We start from the raw sequence: 24,618 nt of genomic DNA on the forward strand, positions 1-24,618 counted from the left end.
AGGAGTGCTTTATATACTCTCTATATAAAAGTGAAAGTGTTAGTCACTCAGTCATGTCCCACTCTTTATGACCTCATGGACTGTAGCCCACCAGGCTCTTCTGTCCATGGAGTTTTCCAGGCAAGTATACTCAAGTGGGTTTCCATTTCCTTCTCCAGCAGGGACTGAACCTCGGTCTCCCACATTGCAGGCAGACTCTTTAACAACATTTATCAAATATATGTTTTGCAAAGATTTTCTCCTAGCCCTTGGTTTGTCCTTTTAGCCTCCTAACAGTATCATATAGATAGCATAAGTTTTTAATGTTGATGAAGTCCAATTATCAGTTTGTTGTTTTATGTACTGTGTTTGAGTATTATAGCTAAGAAATCTTTGGCAAAGTCAAGATTTAAAATATATTTCCTATGTTTTCTTCTAGCATTTTCATAGTTTTAGGTTTTCATATTTAACTCTATGATCCATTTAGAGTTAATTTTTGTATATGGTTTGACCAGGGGTATTTTAAAGCAAATCTTTGACATAATATCTTTTTACTCATAAATACTTTGGTATGTATTTTCACAAGGTTGAGGAGAATTTTTACAAACATAATTCTAATAACTTTATCATAATCACTTAATAACATTCAGTTCAAATCTCCCCAACTGTCCCCCAAATACCTTCTATTTAAATTAATATCTAAACAAAATCAGCATATTGCACTAATCTGACATGTTTCTTAAATCTCTAAAATCTATAATAGATCCGTTATAGATTTTCCCATGTTGTTGTTCAGTCACTAAGTCATGTCTGACTACTTGAGATCCCATGGACTGCGGCATGCCAGGGATCTCTGTCCCTCACCATCTCTCAGACTTTGCTCAAGTTCATGCCCATTTAATCAGTGATGCCATCCAACCATCTCATCCTCTGTTGCTCTCTTCTCCTTCTGTTTTCAGTCTTTCCCAGCATCAGGGTCTTTTCCAATGAGTCGGCTGTTCGAATCAAGTGGCCAAAACACTGGAGATTCAGCTTCAGCATCAGTCCTCCCAATGAGTATTCAGGGTTGATTTCCTTTAGGATTGACTGGTTTGATCTCCTTGCTGTCCAAGGGACTATTGGATTATTAATATTAATATTAATTATTAATACTCATTTTAAAAAATAATCCAGGTCCCTTGTGCCAAGGAATTTCCCACATTCTGGGTTTGGCTCATTTTATCCTTGTGATATTTTAAATATATTTCTCTGCCATTTTTTAATTTAGTGATCTTGCATGTGTGAATGCTCAGTCACTTTGGTTGTGTGACCCCATGGACTGTAGCCCACCAGAACTCCATGGAATTCTCCAGGCAAGAATACTGAAGTGGGCTGCCATGCCCTCCTCCAGAGGATCTTCCTGACCCAGGGATGGAATTCGTGTCTCCTGCACTACAGGTGGATTCTTTACTGGTGAGCCACTGGGGAAGCCCTAGCTTATTAATCTTGAACATCATTTATTTTCTCTGTGCTTTGAAAGACAAGGATTTGGCTAACATATTACTCTATACTTCCCTCTTTCTAATTATCTTTTCAACATCTTTAGGAATGGAATAAACATGGAAGACTTTTTTTCTGAAGAATCAATGTATACTTATTTACTTTTTTCCAATACCTTTATTTACTCTTGGCTCTACCCAAACTACCAAATACTATAATAAACTGGATTTTATCCAATGTAGTAGCAGTGGGGGAACGGAGAATAGAAATTTGAGAAATATCTCAGAAGAAGGTCTAACAATATTGAATGAAGGGAGGAGGGAGGAAGGAATGAGAATGATTGCTTAATTTCTGCTTTCAAAAACTGAGTACATGTTGGTGCCTTTCAGAAGAACAGAAGAGGAAGAGCAGGTTTGGGAAAGACACTGGGGACACAAAGAAAATAAATTCAGTTTTTGACACTGAGATATGGGATATCTATAAACAGTCACGTAAAGATGCCCAGTAGACCAATGGAAGTTTGGATCTGGAGATTCAGAGATATGTAAGCTAGAGTTACTGATTTGAAAATCATCCAATTAATGGGTTATAGCTGCATCCATCAGAGAAGGCAATGGCACCCCACTCCAGTACTCTTGCCTGGAAAATCCCATGGATGGAGGAGCCTGGTAGGCTGTAGTCCATGGGGTCACTAAAAGTCGGACATGACTGAGGGACTTCCCTTTCACTTTTCACTTTAATGCATTGGAGAAGGAAATGGCAACCCACTCAAGTGTTCTTGCCTGGAGAATCCGAGGGATGGGGGAGCCTGGTGGGCTGCCGTCTATGGGGTCGCACAGAGTCGGACACGACTGAAGCAACTTAGCAGCAGCAGCAGCTGCATCCATGAATGTGGATGTAAGTGCTGCCCAGGGAAGGTGTAAAGAGTAAGGAAAGAGGAAGAAAAACAACAGAACCCAAGAAACACCAAGATTTAAGGAGACAGAAGCAGTTGTTACCATGTATTATAAGTACCACAATCAAGACATGCATGGGGTACCCTAGTGACTCAAGGTTGATCAACTGGGTAGGGAGAATTTACAAAGAGTTTTACTTTGGTTTTGATACTGATGGATGTATAGGAGTGTGCCAATGGGATGAGCTGGAGAAGACTCTTGAGAGTCCCTTAGACTGCAAGGAGATCGAACCAGTTCATCCTAAAGGAAATCAGTCCTGAATATTCATTGGAAGGACTGATGCTGAAGCTGAAGCTCCAGTACTTTGGCCACCTGATGGGAAGAACTGACTCATTGGAAAAGCCCTTAATGCTGGGAAAGATTGAAGGCAGGAGGAAAAGGGGATGACAGAGGATGAGATGGTTGGATGGCATCATTGACTTGATGGACATGAGTTTGAATAAGCTCTGGGAGTTGGTGATTGACAGGGAAGCAAGCCTGGCATGCTGCAGTCCATGGGGTCGCAAAGAGTCGGACATGACTGAGGGACTGAACTGAACTGAACTAATGTGATGACAGTCAAGAAAGAAGACAAACTCACCTATTTTACAAGGAAAACAGAGGACTTCAAATGAGAGTTCTCTCAACAATCCCACACTTTGATACACAGCTGTTCATAGCTGTGTTCCTCAAAGTGTGGTCAGCAATTCACTTGCATAGGAATCACAGAGTGGGGACTTCCTTGGTAGTCCAGTGGCTAAGACTCCATGCTTCTACTGCAAGGGGCCCAGGTTCAATCCCTGGTTGGGGAACTGGATCCCATATGCCCCAGTTAAGAGTTCTCATGTTGCAACAAAAACTGAAGATCCTGAGTGCCACAACTGAGACCCTGCACAGCCAAATATATACACATATATACATATATTTAAGTATTCTTAAAAAAAATCACAGAGGGCTTTATCAAATTGAATGTTATGGGTTCCACCTTAGACCTACTGAATCAGAATCATTGGGGTGGGGTCCATGAGGAATCTACATTTTAAACAAGTTCTTTATAAGTGATTCTGAAGTAAATGGTTTGAGTGTTAAATTCTGTACAAACTAGGCTGTGACCCTGGGAACATTCAGCTAAAGTGGAATGGAAAAAAAAGGCTTTGGGGTTGATTAAATCTAAGTACGGCTATCTTCAATTTGCTTCTCTCTTCTTGCCAGTTTTAGCAGGAAGGCCTAGTGGGAAAAAGGGGAATAGGGAAATTTTGCAAAAGTATAATGACTCCATCTGTTTTCCATCATTAGAAAGGAAAAATGAGCCATACAAGACTAAGAGTAGAGCAGTTTTCCTCTGAGCTGGTCCTAAGTCAATCAGGAAGCACATATAGACATCTTGATGGAAACAGAATCAACAGTTGATTTGGTTGATTGAATGTGGTCCTTAACACAATAACACCAGCCAATAAAAATAACACACTCATGAATTCTCCTGATTTTGTTTTCACATTTCAGCTAGTTCTCTGGCACTTTATACTCAGCTCTTCCTAGTGAATTCATCTTACCTGAAGTCACTTAATGCTTAATTTTTCATTTGATCAATAATTCCAGGGATAAAAATTTCCATGTTTCCCCTAATTCTTATCCTGAAAAGAGGAAATCTGAAGTCTAGCCACTGTGTACTGTTTCATTAGAAAATATTTCTATCTGTGTCTCCATAAAAAAAATAACTATATGTTAGAAAATACATAATTTGAAGTTCCTTGTGAAATAGATTACTCTTGAGAATTAATTTGTGTCCTTATAGAATCCCAGGGATGTACTCTCAAACTAAATTTGATGGACTATCAATATTCTGCTATGGCTAGAAATATTATTCGACTGAGAAATTAGCTAATGGGTTTTGTTATTTTGTCAAAGCAGCTACCTACATGAGTTTCCAGAGTTGAGTATATCTTTCTGGAAATACACTAACTTCAGAAGATTGTAACATTACTTTGCTTTGAGGAAAGCTGTAACTATTCATTCTTTGTAATTTTTCTGGAAAACAAATCACATCATAAAACAGTTGTCTTCTTTGAAAAGACTACTATACATGGCCCTTTCCTGTGATAAAATTAAGTTAATTCTATTTCTGAAATTAAACCTGAAGAAAAATAAGATTTCATAAGAAAACTAACTTTTCTCTTTGTGGATCCACTAATTCCATTTATCATTCATAGTTTTCTAAGATACATTTCCTGGTTCATGTACGGTGCTAGTAAGTTAGTAAGGCAGGAGAAGCAGATGATATCCCCTAGTTACCCAGAAGTTAGAAGCTGCTTTAGAGAATATAAGACGTGTGACGGGAAATTAACTGTTACTTCTACTGTGATTCCATCCAGGAACTGAGGGATTATGTTGTTTAAAAAAAGAAAAAAAGAACCATGAAACCTTATTAGAGAAAGCATAAGGCATGTCAGTGTGTGTGCAAATTTGTGTAAAGGAAAGATACAAGAGAAAAACACTGGGTTACTATTGTGTATTTTCTGTAGAGGAAAAGAAATTCTAATGTAGTGTATATAAATATTCTCACAGGACCATGAGATTTCTTTCTTTTTTAAAATTCCATACTTACCAAACCAATCTTTTAGTTACTATGTTAGTTTGCCAGCTATTTTAGTCTTTTCTAGGGCTGCTTTAACAAAGTGCCACTAACTGGTGGTTTAAAAGGAAATTTATTTCTCACAATTCTGGAGGCTAGATATCTGAGATCAAAGCAACCATAGGGTTGGTTTCTTCTCAGGCCTCTCTGCTTAGCTGGAGTATAGCCATCTTCTCTCTGTGTCTTCACATGGCTTTCCCTTTGTGTGTCTCTCTGTCCTAATAATCTCTTCTTATAGGAGCATGGATCATATTGTACTAGGACCCACCCTAATGACTTCATTTCATCTTACCTATCTCTTTGAAGACCTTATCTTCAAATACAGTGTATAGTCTGAGATACCAGGGATTAAGACTTCAATATATGATGACACAAATGGACTTATTTATGAAACAGAAACAGACTCACAGACATGGAAAACAAACTTATGGTTACCAAAGGGGAAAGGGAGTAGGGGAGGGATAAATTAGGAATTTGGGATTAGCAGATATAAACTACTATGCATAAAATAGATAAACAACAAGGTCTTACTGTATAGCACAGGGAACCATATTCAGTATCTTATAATAAACCATAATGGAATATAATATGAAAAAGAATATATGTATGCATATAATGAAATCACTTTGCTGTATACCAGAAACTAACACAATATTATAAATCAACTATACTTCAATTAAAAAAAAAAAAAGACTTCAGTGTATGAATTTTGGGAGTATACAATTCAGCCCATTAACAGTGATTATTTCAGGTTTCCATATATATTAATATATAGAAAGAAAGTGAAGTAGCTCAGTCGTGTCCAACTCTTTGCGACCCCATGGACTGTAGCCTACCAGGCTCCTCCATCCATGGGATTTTCCAGGCAAGAGTACTGGAGTGGGTTGCCATTTCCTTCTCCAGGAGATCTTCCTGACCCAGGGATTGAACATGGATCTCCTGCATTGTAGGCAGATGCTTTACCGTCTGAACCACCAGGGAATATATAGAAAGCTCCCTGTAAATATATATCATCTAATTGGCTTTTTGGTAAAATCTAGTTGACTGTGAGCTACCTTTCTAAACGTATGATCTGCCTGGGGGATCAATATTCATTTCTGGATGCCTACTCTGTTCCAGACACTGGCACAGGTTCTAGAGCTGAAAAGACAAACACATAGCTTGTTCTTGAATAGTTTGCAGTCTGGAGGAAGGGAATCAATATAAACAAGCAAGTACAATAAAATGTGCTAAATATTATTACAGAGAAAATGCAACATTAAAGGAGCAAATTCAGCTAGACTCACTGTGACCCAACCAAGATAAAAGAATATATTAAATTCTAGAATACTGCCTTATTAATACTATTGCATAAAGTAGTAAAGCTTATTATTTTTAAGACAATTTATTCATATATTAATTTTTTGCCTTAAGTCTTAGGGCATGTACTTATTTTTTAAAAAAAAACTTTATAAAATACTGTTTATATATGTAAAAAAACTCAGCAAAAATATGCTAAATTTTGTCATAATATGATGGTCATGACCTTGCAGAGTGTGTTATACAAATTAAAAATCAGTTTTGATAAGATATTATAAACTAAGCCATCATTGAACACAAGGCTATATACATAAGAACTCTGAAATCCAAGGACAGTTTAAAAGAAAAACAAACTAATACATGAATTGTTTGCCAAGAACTAGAACAATCCCTGATGACATATAAGAACGAGGGTACAGAAGTAGTGAAATAACCCAACTTATTATCAAGAACTATATAAATTAGCAGATATCCATCTTATAAAAGTTATCATGAAATTATGATACACTTCAAGAATCAAATGCATTTTAGATTATTTTTGATACCACCACAGTTTTCCTGATAGCCAAGGATAAATTGATCACAAATCTCTATTTACACCAGTGAATCTTCATTATAGATCTCTTTTCTCCTTCAAAGATGCTATTACAGGTGGAAGAAAAAGGTTTTAGGTCAGCAAATAACACTAAGGAAAGGTCAGAGAATCCTCTTTGGAGTCATACATTTAAAATGGTACTTTAATATGAATCTACCAAATAAGAAGAAATATGGCATGACAAATGCTCACAAATTAAGGACATAGTTGTCAAGGTCTGATAAACCCATTCCATAAAGAAACCAATTTTTTCTTCCTATTGACTTCTTCTTTCTTGGCTTTCTTGAAATAAATACATAGCTATGTAATTTAGCTTTGTAATATGTAAAATAAGAAAGCTGAACTAAATTAATTTTATGGTCCCCGTCCAGAACCTTAAAAAATCTGAGATTTTACCCTACATACAAGTTAACAAGTTAGTTAGACACAGTTTCATAGATGCTGGCAAAAGACTCCAGGGTCAAAGACAAGTGGCAGTTTAATAATACCAACAATACCATTTGCTAGAGTATCTGCATTTCTACCAGTTCCTTGGGTCCCAATTCCCATAGGGTGATGCAGAGAGAGCTGGGAAAATACCTGCCCATGCAATAGGGTACATGATAAGAGAGGAATTCTAAATTTGTCACCTTATAATGGGCAGTCATCTCAGGAGGAAAATACTACCTTTTTGTCATGGCTATTCACTACACAAAAATTCTTTTTTAAAAAATTGATATATAATTCATGTATCATAACCCTTCAAAGTGTATGGTTCAGTGGCTATCAGTATATTCACAAAGTTGTACAACCAGTCACTCTCCATCCCCCTCCTCCAACCCCCTGGGAACCACTAATGTACTTTTGACTCTGTGGATTTGCCTGTTCTGAACATTTAATGTAAATGGAATCATACAACATGTAACCTTTTTTGTGACAGGTTTCTTTCACTCAGCACAATGTTTAAGGTTCATGTTATAACATAAAGTAGCTTTTCATTTCTTATGGCTAAATAATATATTGTAAGGATGCAACATATTTTATTTATCTATTTGTAAGCTGATAGGCATTCGGGCTGTTTCCATCTTTTGACTATTATGAACAATAGTGGCATGAATATTCATGTGCCAGTTTTTGTGAGAACATATATTTTTAATCCTCTTGAGTATATAACTAACAGTGAAATTGTAGCATCACATAGAAACTGTGTTCAGCTTTTTTAAAAACTACCAAACTGTCTTCCAAAGCAGGTGTACCATTTTATATTCCTACCAGCTATGTAAAAGGGTTCCAATTTCTCTACATCCTTGTCAAAACTTGTTATTTTCTGTCTTCTTGATTATAGCCATCATAGTGAGTGTGAAGTGGTATCTCATTGTGGTTATGATTTGCATTTCTTTAATGTCTAGTGATACTGAGCATCTTTTCATGTGCTTATTGGTCATTTTCAGATCTTCTTCTGAGAAATGTTTATTCAAATCCTTTGCCCCTTTTTATATTGGATTATCTGTCTTTTATTGCTGAGTTGTAAGAGTTTTTTTATATATATATTCAGGATACTAGACCCTTATCAGATACACCATTTACAAACACTTTCTTGATAATGTCCTCCGAAGCATGAGGACATCATGTTTAATTATAATGAGGTTTATTTTTGTTGTTGTTATACATAAGAATCCAAAGTTTGGAATATTTACACCTATGTTTCTTCTAAGGGTTTTATAGGTTTAGTTTCTCCATTTAGGTCTTTGGTCCATTTTGAGTTAACTGTTGTATTGAAATATGATGTCAAGTAGAGAATCCAGCTTCCTTTTCATGTGTATACCTAGTTGACTCAGTGCTATTTGTTGAAATGACTACTATTTTCCATTGAAAACTTCTTTTGTCAAAAATCAGTTGAACAGGGCCAGTGGTTGGCATTAGGGGCTTTCACTGCCAGGTACTAGGTTCGAGCCCTGGTTGAGGAACTAAGATCCTGAAAGCCATGTGCATGGCTAATAAATAAATAGACCATAAGTGATTGGTTTACTTCTGGTTTATTTTTATGAGAGTACTACACAATTTTCATTATAGCTTTCTGCTAAATTCTGAAATCAGGAAGTTGACAAAATCCAACACTCTGTAGCCTGTTTTTTTTTTTTTTTTTTTTTTGACTGCACTATGGGGCTTATGGGATCTTAGTTTCCCCAACTAGAGATTGAACCTCAGCCCATGGCAGTGAAAGCATGGAGTCCTAACCACTGGATCACTAGGGAATTCTCTCTCAAGCCACTTCTGTTCAACAGTATTACTAATGGTTTTAGCTTGTACTGGGTTTCACTAGTGGCTCAGATGGTAAAGAATCTGCCTGCAATGCAGGAGACCTGAGTTCAATCCCTGAGTCAGGAAGATCCCCTAGAGAAGGAAATGGCAACCCACTACAGTATTCTTGCATGGAGAATTCAATGGACAGAGGAGCCTGATGGCTACAGTCCACTGGGTCACAAAGAATCAGACATGACTGAGTGACTAATACTTTACTTTACTTTAAGCCTGCAGGAAAGAGAAATGAAATACATCCAGATTGCCAATGATTAAACAAAACTGTCTTTATTTGCAGAAGATGTGATTGCTTATGTTGAAAATTCAATAGAATTTATAAAAAAGCTACCAGAACTCATAAGTGAGTTTAGCCAAGTTGCAAGGTATAAGACCAATAAATAAAAATCAGTTGTATTTTTATATACTTGCAATGAACTACAGGAAGCTAAATTTTTTTAAAATATCAATACCATTTATAGTAGACCAAAAACTATAAAGCCTTTAGGAACAGATCTGACAAAAGAAGTGAAACCTTTAAACTGAAAACAGAAACCATTATTGAGAAAAATTAGAAAAGACCTAAATAAATGGAGAGCGATACCTTTTTCATGAATTGAAGGACTAAATTTTGTAAGGAAGCCAATTCTTCCCCAATATATCTGTAGAATCAATGCATTCCTAGAAAGCCCCAGCAGGCTTTTTTAAAAAGAAATTTACAAGTTGATTCTAAAATTCGCATAGAAATGCAAGCAACTTTGAAAGAGAAGAGCAAACTTGAAGGGTTAAAAAAAATGTAATTTCAAAACTTATAGAACTACAGCAATCAAAACAGTGTGGTTTTGACCTAAGATAGACAAACAGATGAATAAAATAGAATATAAATAGTTCAGAAATAAACCCACACATGTATTGACAACGGATATTTTACAAAGGTGGAGATGGAGAAAAGTTCAAAGTGGATAGAAAATGGTTTTTCAACAAATAGTAGTGGAACAACTGGATGTCTACATACAAAATCACAAACGAAACTAGAATTTCAATCCCTTGCCCCATTACAAAATTTAATTCAAAGGAAGGATCATAAACCAAAATTTAACAACTAAAACTATAAAAGTTTCTAGAAGAAAACATAGACAAAGTTAATGAACTTGGGTTATCAAAATTTTTTAGATATCACTCCTAGTGTACAGTTGATAAAAATCAGTAAATTGTCATTTCATCAAAATTTAAAACCTCTGTTTTTCAAAAGATTTGGTTAATGGAATGAGAAAACAAGGAACAGATTTTGGAGAAAATATTTGCAAAGCACACATGTGATATAAGACTTCCTTTCAGAATACAAAAAGAATGTCAAAATTCAGTAATGAGAAAACCATCAACCCAATTAAAAATAAATATTAGAGGAGACATTTCAGTCATTTAGATAGGAAATAAACATGTGACACACTAGCACAGTAAATCTCTCACAAGCTAGCAAAGTAATGCTCAAAATTCTCCAAGCCAGGCTTCAACATTATGTGAATCATGAACTTCCAGATGTTCAAGCTGGATTTAGAAAAGACAGAGAACCCAGAGATCAAATTGCCAACATCTGTTGGATCATTGATAGAGCAAGAGAGTTCCAGAAAAACATCAACTTCTGCTCTTTTGACTATGTCAAATCCTTTGACTGTGTCGATCATAGAAAACTGTAGAAAATTCTTCAAGAGATGGGAATACCAGACCACCTGACCTGCCTCCTGAGACATCTGTATACAAGTCGAGAAGCAACAGTTAGAACTGGACATGGAACAACAGACTGGTTCCAAATCGGGAAAGGAGTACGTCCAGGCTGTATATTGTCACCCTGATTATTTAACTTATATGCACAGTACATCATGAGAAACGCTAGGCTGGAGGAAGCACAAGCTGGAATCAAGACTGCCTGGAGAAATATCAATAACCACAGATATGCAGATGACACCACCCTTATGGCAGAAAGTGAAGAGGAACTAAAAAGCCTCTTGATGAAAGTTAAAGAGGAGAGTGAAAAAGTTGGCTTAAAGCTCAACATTCAGAAAACTAAGATCATGGCATCTGGTCCCATCACTTCATGGCAAATAGATGGGGAAACAATGGAAACAGTGACAGACTTTATTTTTGGGGGGCTCCAAAATCACTGCAGACTGTGACTGCAGCCATGAAATTAAAAGATGCTTGCTCCTTGGAAGAAAAGTTATGACCAACATAGATAACATATTAAAAAGCAGAGACATTACTTTGCCAACAAAGGTCCATCTAGTCAAAGCTATAGTTTTCCAGTAGTCATGTATAGATGTGAGAGTTGAACTATAAAGAAAGCTGAGCGCTGAAGAATTGATGCTTTTGAACTGTGATATTGGAGAAGACTCTTGAGAGTTCCTTGGATAGCAAGGAGATCCAACCAGTTCATCCTAAAGGAAATCAGTCCTGAATATTCATTGGAAGGACTGATGCTGAAGCTGAAACTCCAATACTTTGGCCACCTGATGCAAAGAATTGACTCATCTGAAAAGACCTTGATGCTGGGAAAGATTGAAGGTGGGAGGAGAAGGGGACCACAGAGGATGAGATGGTTGGATGGCATCACCAACTCAATGGACATGAGTTTGAGTAAACTCAGGGAGTTGGTGATGGACAGGGAGGCCTGGGGTGCTGCAGTCCATGGGGTCGCAAAGAGTCGAACAGGACTGAGTGACTGAACTGAACTGAACTGAAGGATGCTCAGTATTACTAGTCATGCTCCTGCTGCTGCTAAGTCACTTCAGTCGTGTCCAACTCTGTGTGACCCCATAGACAGCAGCCCACCAGGCTCCGCCGTCCCTAGGATTCTCCAGGCAAGAACACTGGAGTGGGTTACCATTTCCTTTTCCAATGCATGAAAGTGAAAAGTGAAAGTGAAGTCGCTCAGTCGTGTCCGACTCTTTGCAACCCTGTGGACTGGAGCCTACCAGGCTCCTCCGTCCGTGGGATTTTCCAGGCAAGAGTACTGGAGTGGGTTGCCATTGCCTTCTCCGATTACTAGTCATGAGAGAAATACAAATTAAAATCATAAGACATCACCATGAATCTATCAGAATGGCTAAATTAAAAGACAAAGGCATTAAAAATATTGCCAAGGATGCAGGACAACTGGAACTCTTATTCCTTGCTGCTGGGAATGTAAAATGATACAATTTCTTTGGAAAACACTTCGGCAGTTTCTTTTATTTTCATCCAGTTTTACTGAGATATAATTGACATATGTGCGTGCTCAGTTGCTCAGTCATGTCCGACTCTTTGTGATCCTTACAGACTGTAACCCACCAGCCTTTCTGTCCATGGTATTTTCCAAGCAAGAACACTGGAGTGGGATGCCGTTTCCTCTTTCAGGGGATCTTCCCAACCCAGGATCGAACCTACGACTCCTGCTTCTCCTGCACTGGCATGTGGACTCTACCACTGAACCACCTGGGAATCCCCATAAGTGACACATAGCACTGTATAAATTTATGGTATATAACATAATGATTTAACTTACATACATTGCGAAATTACCACAATAATTCTAATGGCCATCCATCAACTCATAAAGAAAGAAAATAAAGAAAAAAGATCTTTTCCTTATGATGTGAACTCTGGGGATTTATTCTCTTAACTTTCATATATAACATACAGCAGTGTCAATTATGTTAATCACATTATACATCTTTTTTTGGATATAGAAAACATTTTTATTCATGACAATTTTAACAGCTCACTGTTAAAGGCATCACTGACATAAAATAAATTGTATATAACTAGAAGAACAATTTGATACCCTTGATATATTCATATACTCATGAAATCATCACCATGATCACCTCAGCCCCAGAAGATCCATCAGTCCCTCTCTAATCCTTCTCTCTTGTCCCTATAGTCTCCCTCTCCTGATGCCCAGGCAACCATAGATTCTTTTGTGTCACTATAGTTTATTTTGTATTCCCAAGCATATTATAGAAAATGGAATCATATACTATGCACTATTTTCTGTCAGACTTTTTGAGTTGGTATAATTATTTTGAGACATCTATTATTTTTTCCATATGAACTCTTCATCCTTTTATTGCTACTGTATGGATGCACCCTAATTTCAGCAGTTTCTTAACAAGTTAAATATACATCTACCATATGACCCAGTCAATTCCACGCCTAGGTTTTTTCTTGAAAGAAATAACAGCTTTGTTGTTGTTGTTCAGTCACTCAGTTGGGTCCAACTCTTTGCAACTCCATGGACTACAGCATGCCAGGCTTCCCTGTCCTTCATCATCTCCCAGAGTTTGCTCAAACTCATGTTTATCAAGTTGATGATGCCATCAAACCATCACATCCTCTGTCACCCCGTTCTCTTCCTGCCCTCAATCTCTCCCAGCATCAAGGTCTTTTCAAATGAGTCAGCTCTTCGCATCTGGTGCCAAAGTATTGGACCTTCAGCTTCAACATCAGTCCTTCCAATGAATATTCAGGACTGATTTCCTTTAGGATAGACTGGTTGGATCTCCTTGCTGTTGAAGAGACTCTCAAGAGTCTTCCCCAGCACCACAGTTCAAAAGCATCAATTCTTTGGTGCTCAGCTTTCTTTATAGTCCAACTGTCACATCCATACATGAATACTGGAGAAACCATAGCTTTGAGTAGATGGACCTTTGTCAGCAAAGTGATGTCTCTGCTTTTTAATACCCAGTCTAGGTTCCTCATAGCTTTTCTTCTGAGGAGTCAGCCTCTTTTAATTTCATGTCTGTATTCATTGTCTGCAGTGATTTTGGAGCCCAAGAAAGTAAAGTCTGTTTCCATGTTTCCCCATCTATTTGCCATGAAGTGATGGACCCGGATGCCATGATCTTAGTTTTCTGAATGTTGAGTTTTAAGCCAGCTTTTTCACTATCCTCTTTTACCTTCATCAAGAGGCTCTTTAGTTCCTCTTTGCTTTCTGCCTTTAGGGTGGTGTCATTTGCATATCTCAGGTTATTGATATTTCTCCCAGCAATCTTGATTCCAGCTTGAACTTCATCTAGCCCAGCATTTCACATGATGTACTCTGCATATAAGTTAAATAAGCAGAGTGACAAATATACAACCTTGATGTACTCCTTTCCCAATTTGGAGCTAGTCTGTTGTTCCATGTCTGTCTCTAACTGTTGCTTCTTGACATGCATACAGGTTTCTCGGGAGGCAGGTCAGGTGGTCTGGTATTTCCATCTCATGCAAGAATTTTCCACAGTTTGTTGTGATCCACACAGTCAAAGGCTTTAGCATAGTCAATGAAGCAGAAGTAAGTAGATGTTTTTCTGGAAATCCCTTGCTTTTTGTATAATCCAACAGAAAATGGCAATTTGATCTCTGGGTCCTCTGTCTTTTCTAAATTCAGCTTATACACCTGAAATTTCTTGTTTCATGTACTGTTGAAACCTAGCTTGAAGGATTTTAAGCATTACCTGCTAGCATGTGAAATGAGTGCAATTGTATGGTAGTTTGAACATTCTTTGGCACTGTCCTTTTTTGGGACTGGAATGAAAACCGACCTTTTCCAGTCTTGTGGCTATTGCTGAGTTTTCCAAGTTTATGGCACATTGAGTGCAGCACTTTCACAGCATCATCTTTTAGGATTTGAAATAGCTCAGCTGGAATTCCATCACTTCCACTAGCTTTGTCCGTAGTAAAGCTTCCTAAGGCCCACGTGGCTTCACAAGTCAGGATATCTGGCTCTAGTGAGTGATCACACCATGGTGGTTATCCAGGTCATTAAGACCTTTTCTGTATAGTTCTGTGTATTCTTGCCACTTCTTAATATCTTCTGCTTCTGTTATGTCCATACCATTTCTGTCCTTTATTGTGCCCATCTTTGCGTGAAATGTTTCCTTGGTATCTCTAATTTCCTTGAAGAGATCTCTAGTCTTTACTATTCTATTTTTTTCCCTCTATTTCTTTGCATTGTCCACTTAAGAAAGCTTTCTGATCTCTCCTTGCAATTCTATGCAACTCTACATTTAGTTGAGTATATCTTTCCTTTTGGGGCTTCCCTTGTGGCTCATCTGCTAAAGAATCTGCTTGCAATTCGGAGACCTGGGTTCAATCCCTGGGTTGGGAAGATCCACTGGAGAAAGAAATGGCTACCTGCTCCAGTATTCTGGCCTGGAGAATTCCAAGGACTGTATAGTCCATGGGGTAGCAAAGACTTGGACATGACTGAGTGACTTTCACTTTTCACTTCCTTTTATCCTTTGTCTTTCATGTCTTCTCTTTTCTCAGCTATCTGTAAGGTCTCCTCAACCATTTCGCCTTGTTGCATTTCTTTTTCTTGTGGATGGTTTTGGTCACTGCCTCCTATACAATGTTACGAACCTCTGTCCACAGTTCTTCAGGCACTCTGTCTATCAGATCTAATCCCTTGAATCATTCCTCGAATATAAGACTGCATACACAAAGACTTATAGTTGAATACACATATTGTGGTACAGTCATAAAATGGAATACTAATCAACAGTAAGAATCCAACAGCATGGTTGGATCTCAAATAAAGATGCCAAGTGAAATAAGCCAGAGGAAAAATGAGTATATACTATAAGGATTGCATTTATATGAAACTGTATAAAAACGCAAAGTAATCGCAGTGACAGAAAGCAGATCAGCGTTTGCCTGGGGACAAGGCTGGAATGGGATCAAGAAGCTACATAGTGGCAGGAGGAAAGTTTGGGGCTGATGGATATGTTCATTTTCTTGATTGAGGTGATAGTTGCACAAGGTTATATACAAATGTCTATTTAAAAATATTACTTTTTGTGGTAAGAAAATTTAACAGGAGATCTACCCTCTTAATAGATTTTCATGTGTACAATACAGGATTATCTAATGGCATGATATTGTACAGCAGATCTGTAGAGCCTATTCATCTTTCATAACTGAAACTTTATACCTGTTGATTAGCAATTCCCCTTACACTCCTTATCCTAATCTCTGGAAACCCCCATTCTATTCTGTGCATGTATAAATTTGACTATTTTGGATACAAATTTGATCAACTCATACTTTAATATGTGTAGTGTGTCATATGTCAATTGCAGCTCAATAAAGTGTTCAGGAAATTACACATAACTTTGAGAAGTAATAATTGTAGTTAACAGTTAATGAGTATTACTATGTGTCAGGTAGTGCACTAAGCATTTTCTATGCATTAATTAATCTTATTCTGAAAGGAACCTATAATGGAAGTATCATTCTTAACCCCATTTATGAGGAAATTAATGCATGTGTTTGTTGTTGTTCAGTTGCCCAGTCACATCCAACTCTTTGTGACCCCATGGACTGCAGCACACCAGGCCTCCCTGTCCCTCACCATCTCCCAGAGTTTGCCCAAATTCATATTCATTGTATCAGTGACGCCATCCAGCCATCTCATCCTCTGACACTCTCTTCTCCTGCCCTCAATCTTTCCAAGCATCAGGGACTTTACCAATGAGTTGGCTGTTTGCATCAGATGACCAAAATACTGGAATTGGTAAAAAATCTGCCTGCAATGCGGGAGACCTGGGTTCAATCCCTGGGTTGGGAAGATCCTGTGAAGGAGGGAAGCGACTCAACATGCACCCATGCAGTGGAGGAGTGGAGACCTGAACCAAGGATCTTCATCCATCAGGTGAGTCCCAGGAGAAAATAGGTGGCACATGTAGATGGACCTGATACTTGCCTGATCAGACAGATAACTCTTTCCTTGATGCTGAACACAGACATTTGTTGTATGAATCCCTCACTGCCTTGATCCATGTGTCTGACTAGATACTCAGGCAAGGACTACATCTTCCATTACAGTGGAGTCTGCCAAGCCTTACTACCTGACTGACTGCCTCCTTGCCCTTTCCCGCCAAGCCACACTATACAGATAAATTGGTTTCCCCAGATCCTTGACCTTAAATTCCTGAGTCTCTACCAGTCCTAGTTAGTTTCCTCTTCTTACAGACTTTGTGTTACTGATAGCCATAAAGCCTCCTAGCAGTGTATTTTCAAGTTATGACAAAGACTAATTCACAAACCATCTTACTCAGATTTAAATGTATCTGCTTTCTTATAGGGGCTTCCCCGGTGGTTCAGTGCTTGAAGAATCTGCCTGCAATGCAGGAGACACAGGAGATGCAGGTTTGATCCCTGGGTCAGGAAGATTCCCTGGAAGAGGGCATGACAACCCACTCTAGTATTCTTACCTGGAGAATCCCATGGACTGAAGAGACTGGTGGACTACAGTTTATAGGGTCCAAAGAGTTAGACACAACTGAAGTGACTTAGCATGCACTTACTTTCTTATAGATCCATTGATTCTATTTGCATTAGAAATTCAATGCACAGCTGAGAGCTGTTAATGTGGAATAAAGTGGTTTCATAAGCCATACTCCCTGCTGAAATATCAATGGCCTGGTTTACAGTAATGTCTTGATTCTTACAGGAGCACATTCATATAATTTTGGAATATAAATATCTCCATCTCCTTGACCCCATTCCTACCCTTGGAGCTGCTTGTTCTCTCTGGTCCTACAGTACTGTCAGGGGCATCAGACTTCTCCTAAACTATTAGAAGCAACCAATTTACCTCTTTTGGTCTTCTACCCCTGCTGTGCTTTGCTTTACTCCTGACAGCTCCTGCTGGCTTGGATCTAATCCTTTTCCTTTACCGGTTACTCCTGTCTCTGTTCTTGCCCTTCATTCAACATCTGGTCTCTTATTCCATTCCATTTATTGCTATATGTTAAACATGCAGTTCAGCACTTTTAAAAACATCTGAATAGAAGTGCTGTTCTTGGGATGACAATCGGAAAGGTACAACTCAGGATTCCCCTACCTTCATTCAACTTCATCCCTCACTGGTACCTTGTTTTTTCTGTCTCCTCTGTCCTATAACCCTCCTGTTCATGATTTGTTTTCTTTTACCAGAGTGGTCCTCACATCTGAGCATGTATCAGAATCATGTGGAGGGCTTGTTAAACACAGATTGCTGGATTACACCATAGTTTTTGATCCAGTAGGTTTAAGTTGGTGCTTGAGAATTTTTAGTTCTAACAAGCTTCCAGGTGATTCTGATGCTAATGCTCTGTGAACCACTGTTCTAGCTCAACGCTAGATCACTGCTCTGTCTCGTGGCTTGTCTATTAGGCCCTTTCTTGTGAATTGCCTTGGTGGCCAAAACTGGTGGGTGTGGTTAAAAATCCTGACCTCTGAGGTCTACATGGTAAACCCCCTGGATATGCCACCATCACCCAGAGGCAAGTCTTTAAATTAGAGCCCATGATCTTGGGTTACCCTAAAGGTAGAAGTTCACTGTGTTCCCCTGAGGTAAGAACTCAGTATCAAGATGTAGGATTTATGTAATAAAGCTTCTGAAACATATTTCTAAAGTGTAGTTTACTGTACAAATTAACCAAGCTCAGCTTTCTTGAAGTAACAGGATAGATTTAGAAAATAAGGTGCAACTTACTCCTGAATAACCAGACCTAGGAATCAAACCCAGGTCTTCTGCATTGCAGGCAGATTCTTTACCCATTGAGCTACAAGGGAAGCTAAGTAATCCTTAACTTAATGTAATTGACATGATGATGAAGCCTCTAGCAGGCTTCATGGGTGGCTCAGTGGTAAAGAATCTGCCTGCCAATGCAGGAGATGCAAGAGATGTAGGTTCAGTTCCTGGGTCAGGAAGATCCCCTGGTGAAGGAAATGGCAACCCACTCTAGTATTCTTGCCTAGAAAAATCACATGTACAGAGGAACCTGGCAGCTACAGTCCATGGGGTCAGAAAGACTCAGACACAGCTGAGCACACATAAACCTCTAGCACTTAGAGCAGGCTTCCAGCCCACAAATAAAATATAGCAGGTCATCTCTTTTCTGATACATTCTGAGTACTGCTCCCCCAGGCTCTTAGCCCCAGCTGGACTCCTTGGACCTAGCCTCCACCTTTTACAGCCACTCTACCCTGTGTCTGGTCACAAGCCAACACCAGCACAGACTTTCACACCGCACTGAGGGTTGGAACTACTACACGTTGGAGGATGGGGAGGATAGTGAACTATGGTGAAAAAAGAAGAGAAAGGAGGGAATAGAGAAAAGAGGGATCAAATAGTGAAAGAAGCCAACAGCATGTGTATGTCAAGAATGAGTACTCTCTGAAGAAACTAGACTTTTTCTTATTTGGCTGATGAACTGTCTCTGACAGCCATCTCAAAGGTGGAGTTCTGAGCTACATGAGCTTTATTTTAATGTGTGTATAGTCTCCCAAGTGTGTATTGTTTCCAAGAAGAAATCTGTTCCTCAGTTTCCTGATTTCTATATTCAATATAGAAAGACTTCATCCTTCTTTACTTTTCTGCTGGTTACCATTTCTTTAATGTCTGGCCTCTGTGTTACTGTACTCTCCTGGATCCCATTGTACCTGAATGGGTGTTTCTGAACATTTTTTTAACATCCTGCCATCCAATACCAAAAATGTTTCTTTTCCCAGATTCCCAATCTGCATTCTAGCATCCTGCTATCATGACTCTCCTTGTCACTCAGTACTAAAATCAAAGGATCTACTATGAGTAATAAACTTTCTTAGATGATAGCCTTGGATGATTTCTTTCCCCTGTCCACACTTAAAAATGAGCTTTCAATAAACTTTTTTCTTTGGTTCTCATAACCCTCTATAGTCTCTTCCCTGGTCATCTCACCTACTCCCACATCGTCACCTGCTAGTTAGGTTCAGTTAAGTTCAGTCACTCAGTCATGTCTGACTATTTGCGACCCCATGAATCGCAGCACGCCAGGCCTCCCTGTCCATCACCAACTCCCGGAGTTCACCCAGACTCACGTCCATCGAGTCAGTGATGCCATCCAGCCATCTCATCCTCTGTCGTCCCCTTCTCCTCCTGCCCTCAATCCCTCCCAGCATCAGAGTCTTTTCCAATGAGTCAACTCTTCGCATGAGGTGGCCAAAGTACTGGAGTTTCAGCTTTAGCATCATTCCTTCCAAAGAAATCCCAGGGCTGATCTCCTTCAGAATGGACTGGTTGGATCTCCTTGCAGTCCAAGGGACTCTCAAGAGTCTTCTCCAACACCACAGTTCAAAAGCATCAATTCTTCGGCGCTCAGCTTTCTTCACAGTCCAACTCTCACATCCATACATGACCACTGGAAAAACCATAGCCTTGAGTAGATGGACCTTTGTTGGCAAAGTAATGTCTCTGCTTTTCAAAATGGTATCTAGGTTGGACATAACTTTCCTTCCAAGGAGTAAGCGTCTTTTAATTTCATGGCTGCAGTCACCATCTGCAGTCATTTTGGAGCCCCAAAATATAAAGTCTGACACTGTTTCCACTGTTTCCCTATCTATTTCCCATGAAGTGATGGGACCGGATGCCATGATCTTTGTTTTCTGAATGTTGAACTTTAAGCTAGTTAGGTAAATGACTCTAAATCTTCATCTCTGTCTCTGAACTTTCTCAGAAACACCAGACCTAATGTCTAATGTCATTTCCATCTGCAGGCACCTGAAATGTGGCTCCCTTCGTATATAACTCAGCATTATATTGATATTTTCCAAATGTGTTTCTCCTCCTAGATTCCTAACCTGCACTATTATCACTCTGTTATTTGGTACTGAAATGTCAGAATTATCTTCTACTCTTTCCATTCCCCAATTGCCTATATAAGGTAATCAAATCCAGAGACTAATACCTGTGAAATCTGTTCCTATCTTTCTGTTCTCTTTTCTACTGTTTCAGTTCATGGACTAATTATCGTGAAAATATCATTTAAATATCTAACTAACTGTCCTTGGTCCCTTGAACCAGTCCAGCACATTCATGTATCTCATATCCACCAACCAATAAAGTTAAGCTATGGATGCCTCCAGGCTATTTACCACCAATTCCCCTTTGTTCTTTAAGACAGCTTCTCAATATGATCCTGACTCTACCTTACAAATTCTTGGGTCTACATGCCAAGTCTAATGGGGACCTTAGCCCTTTACATTGTCTTTATTGATTTTTGCCTCCTGGTTATTCATAGTAGATTTAATCTTGGCTCACCCTTGCAGTTCCTCCTTCTCTGGACTATTGTGGATAACTGCATGATGTCATGTCTTCTTGCTGGCACTCAGGCTGAGTTAACATTCTTATTCCCCAATAAAAGAATGGCTTTTGAAAGTGACATCCTAATGTATGTATCTCCCTGCCTCTAGTTTCTTATCTTACAAACCATCCTACATACCAATGCCAGAGCATTTCCCTAAAATATAGGGCTAATCATGTGTTTTTTCCTCTTCATAAATCTCTCACGACTTAAAGAATAAATTCAGAGTTCAGGATGGCATTTCAAGTTTTCCCAACTTGGCCTCATTGTGCTTTCTCAGCTTTATCTCCCACTATACAATTACAAGGGCTTCCCTGGTGGCTCAGATGGTGAAGAACCTGCCTCCAATGCAGGAGACCTGGGTTATATCCCTGGCTTGGGAAGGTCCCCTGGAGAAGGGAATGGCAACCCACTCTAGTATTCTTGCCTGGGAAATTCCATGGACAGAGGAACCTGGTGGGCTACAGTCCATGAGGTCACAAAGAATTGGATACGACTGAGCGACTAAGCACACATCATACAATTACAAAACCTACTCTCCAGTCCCATTAGATGACTAGTCAGTTTCCAAATTCAGCCCACATTTTTCTATCTCTATGCTGTAGGTCATGCTGTTCCCTCTCCATCAAATACCCTTTTAAGTTTCAAGTTGTGGGATACTACTTATACTTAAAAGGTCCAGCTTTTCCACGAAATATTCCCCATTCTCTTATTCTTATATGCTTCTGTAACATTCTTTTGCAGTTAAATCTATACCTGCCAGTTGCCTTGACTACATTTTAAGCCCATTGAGATGATGAATAGTGTAGCAGTCATTTATCCTTAGCACCATGCCCTAGATATAGTTACTACTTAATATGCATTAATATCTCAATTTAAATTATATGTATAGGCTCTAATATGCTAGCTAAAATAAAATCTAATTATTTTATAGTTTTAATAATCAAAAGTAGTATAAAAGGGAAAAAAAGCAGTCTTCTAATAACAGTTATATATTATCATTGGGCTGTGCCTGTGATGGAAGATTTCTTCTGTAGATTTGGGATCAAGCTTGACCCTGTGTACCTTTGAATTTGGCCACTCTCCAAGCCAGGACTTTGGGGATTTTGATGGTATAAAGCAACAACATGGTGAGGAATTTAAGGATGGAAATTTTTATGCAAATCAGCATTGGTTCATAGAGTTTAGAGGCAGATCTGCCCTTGTGTAATGTCAAGGTGTAAGGTGAAGCTGCTAGTATTGAAGAGATGGCAGCTCAAATTAGCCTTTCTGTTTTGAAGGCAGCAGAAAGTAAATGATACAGGGCTCCTGCTGCTGCTAAGTCACTTCAGTCACATCTAACTCTGTGTGACCCCATGGATGGCAGCCCACCAGGCTCCCCCGTCCCTGGGATTCTCCAGGCAAGAACACTGGAGTGGGTTGCCATTTCCTTCTCCAATGCATGAAAGTGAAAAGTGAAAGTGAAGTCGCTCAGTCATGTCCGACTCTTAGCGACTCCATGGACTGCAGCCTACCAGGCTTCTCCGTCCATGGGATTTTCCAGGCAAGAGTACTGGAGTGGGGTGCCATTGCCTTCTCCGAATGATACAGGGCTACTTGAGAAAATAAATATGATAAAAGTAGCTGTAAGACAGAGATATTTGAATCTAGTTTCCAAGAAATCATCCAGTGACCAAAAGTCCTTCCTAAAAATTTTCCTGGAAAATCACGTGTAAATCTCAAAGAAGGCCTTCTAAATGACTCTGCTATACATTTTAGCTTCTAATATGTTATAATGGAAGACTTGAAAGTAAAGACCTATATACTCTCTGCTACTGTATTAGGTAAAATATAATTTAATGTAATTGGTTTCTGGGTTTCTCCGTTTAATTCATTAAGATAAACTTCTAAGAATTGTTCTGGTACATAATGTATAGGTGATTAAATATAGCATTTGTGGTCCTTTCCATAAAATAGCAGGTCCTGGCTCAGAAAGAAATTATTCTATCACTGTATAGGAAAATCAATCCTCCACATCTCCTGCTTTTGCCAGGAAAGCGGGGCCAGGTTGGTGTTTGTGTGAGGATATCAATTCTTTTCAATTTCAAGTAGGTATATGTCCCTGTGTGTATAACAGGGGAGGTGGCTTAAACAACTGATTTGCATTTGTGTCCAAGAAAAAACAAGGTAATAATGAACAAATAAAAACTGATGTGGGATGCTTGAATACTGAAAATATTATTCTCAGAGAAAGAAGCCAGTTGCAAAACTCCATGTATTGTATACAAAACATGTGTTGTATGATACAATCATACATGTATTGTATGATACAATCATACAATACAAACATGTATTGTATGATACGATCATACAATACAAACCTGTGTTGTATGATACTATTTATGTAAAATGTCCAGAATAGGCAAATCTACAGAGACATAAAGTGAATTAGTGGTGGCCTCAGGTCGGGGGCTAGGGGAGGGGGTGCAGGGAGTGGCTTGGAACTGGGGAGGAGAGACGGCTAAAGAAGGGATCATTTTTGGTGTGATGAAAAGATTCTAAAATTGATTGTGATGACGGTTGTACAACTTGGGGGACTATACTAAAACCCACTGAATTATTCATTTAAAAAGGTGAATTGTATGATATGCAAACTATATGTCAATAAAGCTGTTAAAATTTATATGAGACAATATATAAAACAAAATAAACCTACTTCTAAGACTTGCCTAACTACTGATGCCCAGATATGAGAACATGTTTTTATTATTTACAGATGTCAAACAGGTATTCCTTAATTTTCAAGTAATTATATTTTGAAAAAGTTAGAAAATAAACACAAACCACAACATAAAAGAGATAATCAATTTTAATTGCATAATTGTAGTCTCATACTTGAACTTACTCATCTTCAAGAAACTGTTTACACTGATTAAAAAAAAAAACCCTCAACTTCAAAAATGAATAGCATCCCTATGACCACCAGTGAGTGCTTCACTGATTCACGTACTTTAGCAAGCAAACCATGTTTTTCTCTCAGTTTATTACTACATCTATGTCTTAGTAACTTATAGATTGGACAGTCACCATACATGACCTGTCAAGCCACTTTGGAAGATCACTCTGGGTCTTTGGTTAATGTGGAACAGGAAATCTGTTCTTTGTTAGACACATATTTTCCAGATAAAATTCAAAGGGTTGCTGATGACACGAATCTGGACATTCTCAAAATCTCTACCAGTCTCAACATTTTCCCCAAAAGGAGACATTGGCACTATTGTCTCTTGGACTACTTTTTTGTGGGGCTGTGGCTGC

The 24,618-nt window shown here is 38.6% G+C and overlaps 1 long non-coding RNA gene across 2 annotated transcripts in view; it reads right to left on the bottom strand.

The window, feature by feature from the left end:
* Nucleotides 1–24,618, bottom strand: part of LOC133242901 (uncharacterized) — a 47,706-nt gene that overhangs the window by 16,390 nt on the left and 6,698 nt on the right. The gene's annotated exons all lie outside the window — the stretch shown is intronic.

This window comes from Bos javanicus, chromosome X (genome assembly GCF_032452875.1).
Source record: "Bos javanicus breed banteng chromosome X, ARS-OSU_banteng_1.0, whole genome shotgun sequence".
Lineage (NCBI taxonomy): Eukaryota > Metazoa > Chordata > Mammalia > Artiodactyla > Bovidae > Bos > Bos javanicus.